The sequence below is a fragment of the Urocitellus parryii genome, chromosome 1 (assembly GCF_045843805.1).
Source record: "Urocitellus parryii isolate mUroPar1 chromosome 1, mUroPar1.hap1, whole genome shotgun sequence".
Lineage (NCBI taxonomy): Eukaryota > Metazoa > Chordata > Mammalia > Rodentia > Sciuridae > Urocitellus > Urocitellus parryii.
This window is the reverse complement of record NC_135531.1, coordinates 170,228,789-170,238,032: the sequence shown is the minus strand read 5'-3', so window position 1 is coordinate 170,238,032 and position 9,244 is coordinate 170,228,789.

The window sequence follows — 9,244 nt, the reverse complement described above, 5'->3', positions numbered from 1 at the left end:
TATATAGGTGACTCCCTGACCAGTGTGATTCTGCAATCTGTACAATCAGAAAAATGAGAAATTATACCCCAAAGATTCAAATGTATGAATTGCCAAGATCATTGTAATGTCATGTGTAGCTAATAAAAATTAAAATAAATAAATAAATAAATAAATAAATATTGCTATGCAGTGGGGAAAAAAGGGGGTAACATAGACTTCTTTGGGGATGGATAAGGGGGCCATAGCTGGTATTCTGATATCCCAAGATATGAGGGGTTTTATCCTTTTTATAGGTCTTAGGCTTCCTTGGTTCTCCTGTTCTCTCCCCTTATCTCTCTCCTTCCTGCATTCAGTGACTAGGCATTAGACTAGGTCTAGGAAATGCTCAGTGGGATGGCTAAAGGTGGAAAGGGGTGGGGGGCTAAAGGGAGAAGGGCAGGATGGAGCAACCCAGGACACATTAATTACAACCTTATAGCTCCCTATAGGGAGGGCAATTACTGGGACAGGTTACCTTGGCAACAGGTTAGAGAAGGGGCAGTTTCTTGATAAGGTTGGAGGAAGGGGTCTGAAGGAATCAACATTTTATTCCCTCAGGGGACAGTCTCCAACTTGCCAGTCTCACTCAAAACTGGCCTCTTTGATCTGACCTGATTCCATTTACCTATCTATGCTGACTGCCTGTTTAATTCTGGCTCCACCTAAACTTCCCCTCCCCTCAGCAGCACAAGCACGAGACAGGTTAGCATGTCTCTAACATATTGTTTCTTATATTATGCTCAAAGTTTCTAACTTTCTATTTCTATGTTTTTTTTAATATCCAATGCTAAATTTCAGCAAACACCTGAGTAACACAACTTGCAGAAGAGCAGTCTCTGGCTTTTAAAAATATTTCGCTAAAGAAATACTGATAAGTGCATTCTTCCTTTAATCTGCCATCTTCGAACCTGAGGCTCACTTAATTTGAAGTTCAGATGATAAAATCTTCCCATGAATGAATTAAAAATGAAAAGCTGCAAATTGGAAGTAGTAAGTAATGAATGAATTCTTTCATAATTATCTATTGGGATGTATATTTTCTAAACATGTATCCCATACCTCTTTATCCTATTCAGAAAAACAGGCTATATTTATGGTTCAGTGAAAGTCCTAGAAGCAGAAAATAAAGAAAGCAAAGGTCTTTGAATTTTTAAGTCCTAGAACTTAAAATTTAAAAGCTCTCAAGCATAGGCAATGCATTTGGAAGAATAACACACAAGAAAAGGATTATCATTTGGTGAGTACAAACTAAATACTGGTTTAAAGCAAGACAAGAATAAAATAAAAAACCTTAAACAGGAGATCATTAAGGAGTACCTAATTGAGGGGCCAGGGCCCTGCTCTCCGTCAAGAACAATGAGGCAGAAAAGCCAGAAAATGCGTACAGTTTTTCATTATGAATAGAGGGTCTCAGGGACTTCCACATTTCTAGAGAGGAATGATTTAAATGTAACCCAGTAGAAAAGAGAAGGGTGTTTCAAGACTAAACCAGCCTTATGGGTGATACTAAGTATTTACTAATGTCAGACACCAAACAAAGTAATATAGAGAATTTACATATATGAGAAAATGTGAGTAGGTTCTGTGCAAACACTACGCCATTTTATGTAAAGGACTTGTGAATCCTCAGATTTGGGTATGTGTTCTAAGATCCAGTCTTCTCAGTAACCAAAAGACATTTATACAGGTACTTAACAATTCATATCATAGAAAGATTCACTTCCAACAATAATACATTGTGCCTTGACCCAGATGATATTCTGCAGTCTTTTCCAGAAAGATAACCACATTCTGACCTCTATTATCACAAATCAGATTTGTGATTTAAACAACACATAAATGAAATTGGAGATATAGTTGTCTAGTTGTTTTTTCTCCATACTAGGTCTGAGAGATTAATTTTTGGTATTGTGATAAGCAGCAGTTGGTAGCTGATGTAAAGTATTACTCTCCACCCCTAAGAAGTTCTTCATTTTGAATATTGTGTACTGCACCCTTGTGCAAGTACACAACTTCTTTTCACATGTTCCTATTGATGACAACAGTAGCTGTTTTCACTTTGGGACTATTACATATAAAGCTGCTTCTAAATACTATTGTAGATAACTACTAGGGGACAAAAGAATCTATCTCAGTATTTTCCCAGGGAGGAAATTTTGAGGCCACAAATATATTCATTTTTAATTCTGTCAATCACTTATCCAAAGTGCTTATAAGCTTCTATCTCATCTGCATTGCAATCAACTTTCCAGTTGGTCCACATCTCTTTATAATATTTTTAATTTTATATATTGTTTGAGATGCAATTGAATCACATTTGCCATTTTAATTTGCATTTCACTGATTAATAATGCTGCTGGAAAATTTCAAATAGTAACTGGAATTAGATAACCTGTTTGAGAAATGCCTCTCTTTTGCCCATTTAAAAATGTGTCTTTTATTACTAATATCTAGGAAGATTTATTCATTCTAGGTTACAGTTCTTTGTCAGAAACTATAACTATCTTTTCCATATCTGTAGTTTTTCTTTCTACTCAAGTACTTTTTGATGAACAGTGTGTAATTTTTAAAAAGTCCAAATTTAATAGTGTTTTCAACACGTTTTTAATTAGCTCAGCTTTATAATAAGTCTTGCTCTGTAGTAGGTATAAATCCTCTATATCTTTTCTCATTTCTTCTTCTTCATGTTTGCTTTAGCTATTCCATATAAATTCCCATATAATATTTATATACATCATATTTCCCTTTGTATTTCATATAAAATTTCATACAAAATTTAGAATAAATTTGCCAATTTCAACATATTAACAATTACCATCCAGTGATTTGACTGCAATTTCATTATCCCCTGAATACTTAAAATCTGGTCAGTATGTTCTTTTGTCTAAAGGGGACTAACCATTGTTTACTTGTGGTAGGAATTTCCCTGTAATGTCATACAAGCAACAAGCTGTGGGAAAGAAGTTTGCTCAAATTGATTTATAATGAGTTTCTGCTCTCCAGGTATTTGAGATAAAAATTAAGTTAAGTTATAAAAAAGAATAAAGTTATATTTCTTGTTAACCTGAAGTTTTGAAACAATATAGGTACTCAACATGTTAAATTTTGGGATCAGTTTGAGTCATATTTTAAAGTAATAACTTTGAAAATCTTTTGAAAACTCATTTCTTCTTTACACGAGAAAATGACCTCAGAGAGCACATTCAGAGATTGGGATGGATGGGTAATATCATAGTTTATGGATCTGAAGAAGCTTTTATCACTACAGAAAAAATACATACCAAACCTCCATGAGCTAATAATGATGGTTCAGGCACAAGAAAAATAAACAGCAAATAGAGGTGAAAATAAGTGAGGTAAAATAGATTTTAAGCCAATCAAACTTCCCTTGAGTGTAAATCAACATTTCTCATGCAAATTTATCTGTATTTCAGAAGCCTCATTTATGAAAAACCCAGCTTAGATTATGACAAAGAAAAGGGGGATTGCATAGGCCTAACTAATAGATTGATGCTTGATAAATGTTTGGGGGGCCCACTACTCTTGAGGTACAATTCTATGAAATTTGAAAAATGAGAAAGGATATAACTGAGTTATAGTTTAGGTGAGGAGAGTACATATGAGAAGCAAAACCACAATAAGACTATAACATAAAGCAGTACAACAATACTGATGATTTTAGGGGCTTCCTGTGCTATCAGATTGTGTTGGAAAGATGATCTCGCAGTGGCTTTCATCTCAAGGAAAGCACAGCTTTGTGAGGGTTCTTTTCTCTGGTTATTCTTTGACAGATTATCCAGACAAATATCTACAAAGGCTCAGAAAATGTAGACCTTTCCTATTTCTTAGCTCTTTTAAGCATCCAGGGCAAACAGAAAACAAATAAACAAAATGCAAGCAAACAAAGAAAGCAAACACACAGGATCTCATATGAAACTGCAAGTTCCCACTGGTCTCCAGATATGATTTATGTTGAAGGACTACACGTCTCCATGTCCTCTTTGTTCTTACATCATAGAGTGGAATGCTATAAAGGGATTAGATTTTGTGGGCACAGACTTCAAGATTGTCCCCAGGGATCTCCACTTCCAAGTCTTCCTGCCTTTGCCTCCTCACTTTCAAATCAGATAAATGACTGGAAGCCATCTAAGCCAGGCCTTTTCACTGTGAAGAGTTTTGGTGTTTTTTGTTTTTTGTATTTTTGGTAATCATTACTAATTAAATCTCTTTACTACGTAAGCAACAAATCAATGCATATTCTTCTTCCTGAAGCAGTGGCCTGTACCCTTTTATAAATTTATACATTTCCTTGAATGTATCTAATGTTTGTTCATAGTAGTCCTTTATAATTCCTTATAAAAAGTCAGGAATTATATCCCTCTTTCATTTTTTGAATTTAGGAATTAGAATCTTCTCTTTCTTGATTCATCTTACTTAATGTTTTTCAGATGTGTTATTAATTTCAAGAAACTAGATTTTTGTTTCATTGATTTATTTTATTTTTTTTCTTTTTTTGTGCTTTTGCTTTCTTTTTTTATTGTTGGTTGTTCAAAACATTACATAGTTCTTGATATATCATATTTCACATTTCTATTCTCCATTGCATGGTACCCTCTCCACTCCTTACAATTTTCTTCCTTCTGCTTGCTTTAATTTTAATCTGTTCTCTTTCATTCCTGTTTTTCAGAAAGGTTAAGTTATCAATTTGAGAATCTTGACCTTTTATTGTTCTTTTTTTCTTTCTTTTTATTTATTCATTCTAACTTGTTATACATGACAACAAAATGCAGTTCAATTCATAGTACATATATAGAGCACAATTTTTCATGTCTCTGGTGGTATACAAAGTAGAGTCACATTATTTGTATCTTTATACATGTACTTAGGGTAATGATGTCAATCATTCTTACCCTGATGCCCCTTCCCTTCTTTTCCATACCCTTTGCACCATCTAGAGTTCCTCCATTTCTCCCATGCTCCCTCCCCACCCTCATTATGGATCAGCATCCACATATCAGGGAAAATATTCTGCATTTGTTTTTTTTTTTTGGGGGGGGATTGGCTTACTTCACTTAGCACAATATTCTCCAACTCTACCCATTTACCTGGAAATGCCATGATTTTATTCTCTTTTAATGCTGAATAATTTTTCATTGTGTATATATACCACAGTTTCTTTATCCATTCATCTATTGAAGGGCATCTACATTGGTTCTGCAATTTAGCTATTGTGAATATTGTGCTGCTATAAATATTTATGTGTCTGCATCACTGTAGTATGCCATTTTTAAGTTTGTTGGGTATAAACTAAGGAGTGGAATAGCAGGCAAAAATGGTGGTCCCATTCCAAGTTTCCCAAGGAATCTTTATACTGCTTTCCAGATTTGTTGCATCAATTTGTACCAGCAATATATGAGTGTGCCTTTTTCACTGCATCCTTGCCAATACTAATTGTTGGTCTTATTCTTAATATTCTTAATAACTGCCATTCTGACTGGAGTGAGATGAAATCTTAGAGTAGTTTTGATTTGTATTTCTCTAGTTGCTAGAGAAGTTGAACATTTTTTTCATATATTTGTTGGTTGGTTGATGGTATATCATCTTCTGAAAAGCATCTGTTCAGCTCCTTGGCCCATATATTGAGTGTATTTTTTTTTGGCATTAAGTTTTTTTTGAGTTCTTTATCCAGAGGATCCAAAAATTTCATTATAAAACTTCTAGAACTAATAAATGAGTTCAGAAAAGTAGTAATATATAAAATCATCACCCATAAATCAAAGGCATTTCTGTACATAAGTGACAAATCCTCTGAAAAATAAACTAGGAAAGTTACCCCCATGTATAATAGCCTCAAAAAAATACTTGAGAATCAACTTAACAAAAGAGGTGAACAATCTCTACAATGAAAACTAAAGAATGTTAAAGAAATTAAAGAAGATGTTAGAAGGTGGAAAGATCTTCCTTGTTCTTAGATAGGCAGAATTAATATTGTCAAAATGACCATACTGCTAAAGGCACTATGCAGATTTAATGCAATTCCAATCAAAATCCCAATGATATTCCTCATAGAAATAGAAAAAGCAGTCATGAAATTCATCTGGAAAATAAGAGACCTAGAATAGCCAAAGCAATCCTTAGAAAGAAGAGTAAAGAGGATGGCATCACAATACCAGAACTTAAACTAATACTACAGAGCAATAGTAAAAAAAAATGGAATGGTATTGGCTCCAAAATATGCTTGTACACCATTGATACAGAATAGAAGACACAGAGATAAAACCACATAAATACAGTTATCTCATCCTAGACAAAGTCACCAAAAACATACATTGAAGAAAAGATAGCTTCTTCAACAAATGATGCTGGGAAAACTCGAAGTCTATATGCAGCAAAATGAAATTAAGCTCCTATCTCTCACCATGCATAAAATATAACTTAAAGTGGATCAAGGACGTAGGAATTAAACCAGAGATCCTGCGCCTAATAGAAGAAAAAGTAGGCCCAAATCTCTACCACATTGGACTAGGCCCTGACTTCCTTAACAAGATTCCTATATTGTAAGAAATAAAATTTTAAAAATCAATAAATGGGATGGATTCAAACTAAAAAGCTTTTTCTTAGCGAAAGAAACAATCAGTGAGGCAATGAGAGAGCCTACAAAGGGGAGCAAATTTTTACTACATGCACATCAGATAGAGCACTAATCTCTAGGATATATAAAAAACCTTGACTTTTAATGTGAGCATGTTCAGCTTTCAATTATCCATAGCAATTCTTCAGCTGCATTGTATAAGTTCTGGCACGTTTTGACACCAGGATTTTCAAGCATCTCAATTTTCTCATTTCTGTTTGGATCTCTACTGTATTTTTTTTTTCACATATTATTCAGGAATATGTTGCCTAATTTTCACATTTTTATAATTGCCTCAAATTTCTATTACTAGCTTCTAATTTCATCCCATTGTTGTCAGAGAACATAATTTGTATTATTTCTATGCTTTAAATGTATTGAGGTTTGATCTGTGCTTTAGCATATGTTCTAACCTTAGTAATGCTCCATGTGCACTTAAGAAAAAATGGATATTCTACTGTTATGTGGTTTTTCTGTTATTTAGATATTTTTTTTGTGTGTGTGTGTAGTACTAGGGATTAAACCCAGGGCCTCATTCATGCTAGGAAAGCATTTTACCCCTGAGTCACATCTGCAGCTGTGTTTTTTTTAAACCTTTGTTGAAGTGATATATTAAAGTCTCTACTATTGTTGAATTGTTTTTAGTTACCTTTATTTCTGTCAGTTTTACCTTATTAATTTTTCTGCTCTGTTTTTAGGCTCATATGTTTATGATTGTTATACATTCCTATAGAATTTATTATTTTATCATTTCAAATGTCTCTTTTTATCCCTACATTTTTTAAATTTTTTAAATTTTGTCAGGTTAATACAATCACTCCTGCTTTATTATCACTACTAATTTGCACAATAACTTTTCCATTTTTACCCAAATTGTTTGTATATTGTTAATCTGAAGTGTGTCTGCTGTATTCAGTATACAATTGGATCTTGACTTTTTTCCAGTTTGACAATGTCTGCCATTTGATTGATTTATTTAATCCATTTACACTTAATAGTATTAACATATTTGGTTTTATATCTGCCATTGTACTTTTGGTTTTGTACATTTCTCTTGTCTTTTTGTTCATCTATTTCTCCTTTATAGTTTTAAGTAAATGTTTTTTATAGTAACACTTTAATTTGTGTGTATGTGTGTGGGTTCAGCTATACCTCAGAGATTACTCTAAGATTCACATTATGCATATTAAGTAGTGAGGAACTGTTTCAGTTATACCAAGTAAATTCCAGTGAGATATAGAAATATTATTCTGCTCCTTTTTCTATTATAGAATTGTTATACATGAGTCTATAATTGTTACAAATCAAATAACACATATTATACTTTATAATTTTTTGTTTTTTTAAAGAATCTAAGGGAAGTAAAGGAGAACAACTATATATTTATTGTTTTGTTTTATTAGTCTTCTTTGTTCTGTGGACCTTATTTTCTCCATTTGTAGTCATTTCCTTAGTTTAATACACTACTGCTTCCTTCTATCTTCTTTGTATTCTTATTGTTAAAACATATTACTCTTCTATTACAGCCCCCTCTCACATGTATCTGAGCTACAGTAGTTATGCACCTCTGAACAGTACTTTAGACAACTGCACATATAATATGATCCCATAGATCATAATGGACCCCTTAATTCCTATCTTCTATAGTTGTAGCTGCCATAATATAACACATCACTGCTTTACTCATGAGTATGTGGTAATGCTGCTGCAAACTTACTATACTAAAAAGATATGAGTATATAGCACATTTAATTAATTATACAGTACATTTGATAATGACAATAAACAGCTATGCTACTGGCTTATGTATTTATTCTATTATACTTATTATTTTAGAATGTAATTCCTCTACTTATAAAAAAAAAATGTTCTCTGTGAAATAATACACCATGCTTTGCCAGCAGGAGCTTTGTACTTTTCATGTTCATCTCATCTCCTGATTGCATGAAGAGACCACCTGAAGTGTTTTAATGTTACCATGACGCAATTCTCAGATGTATCCCACTGTTAAGTGACGTGTGACTGTGTATGTAGATGTATATGTCATAGGGACTTAGAACCAGAGCCAAGGCAATGTCTGAGGAAGAGCCACTCTCCCCAGTGATAAATCGGAGAAAAAAAAAGGGAACATCCATCTCTTGTTTGCATTTATCTGAATCTTAGCTTCTCCAACAGGTAGCTTGGACAGGATAAGAAAGGCCAATGTTTTGTGTCTCCAGGGAACTTAGTCCTCTGACTCATAGATGGCAGGAAAAGGAACCCTTTGTTCTTCACTCTATTCCAGCAGAGTGATCCTGAGCTTAAGTGGGAGGGATTAGTTGAAATACCTCAGACTCACAGTTCTTACTGTATTTCAGTAATTTTCTTCAGTAAAAGTTTCCTAATTTAGGCTAGGCAAGGTGGCATTTGCCTGTAAACCCAGTAACTCTGGAAGCTGAAGCAGGAGTATCACAAGTTCAAAGCCAGTCTCAGCAACTTAGTGAGGAGCCAAGCAACTTAGGGAGACCCTTTCTCAAAATAAAACACACAAAAGGCTGAGGATGTGGCTCAGTGGTTGAGCATTACTTGGTTAGATCCTTGGTACAAAAAGAA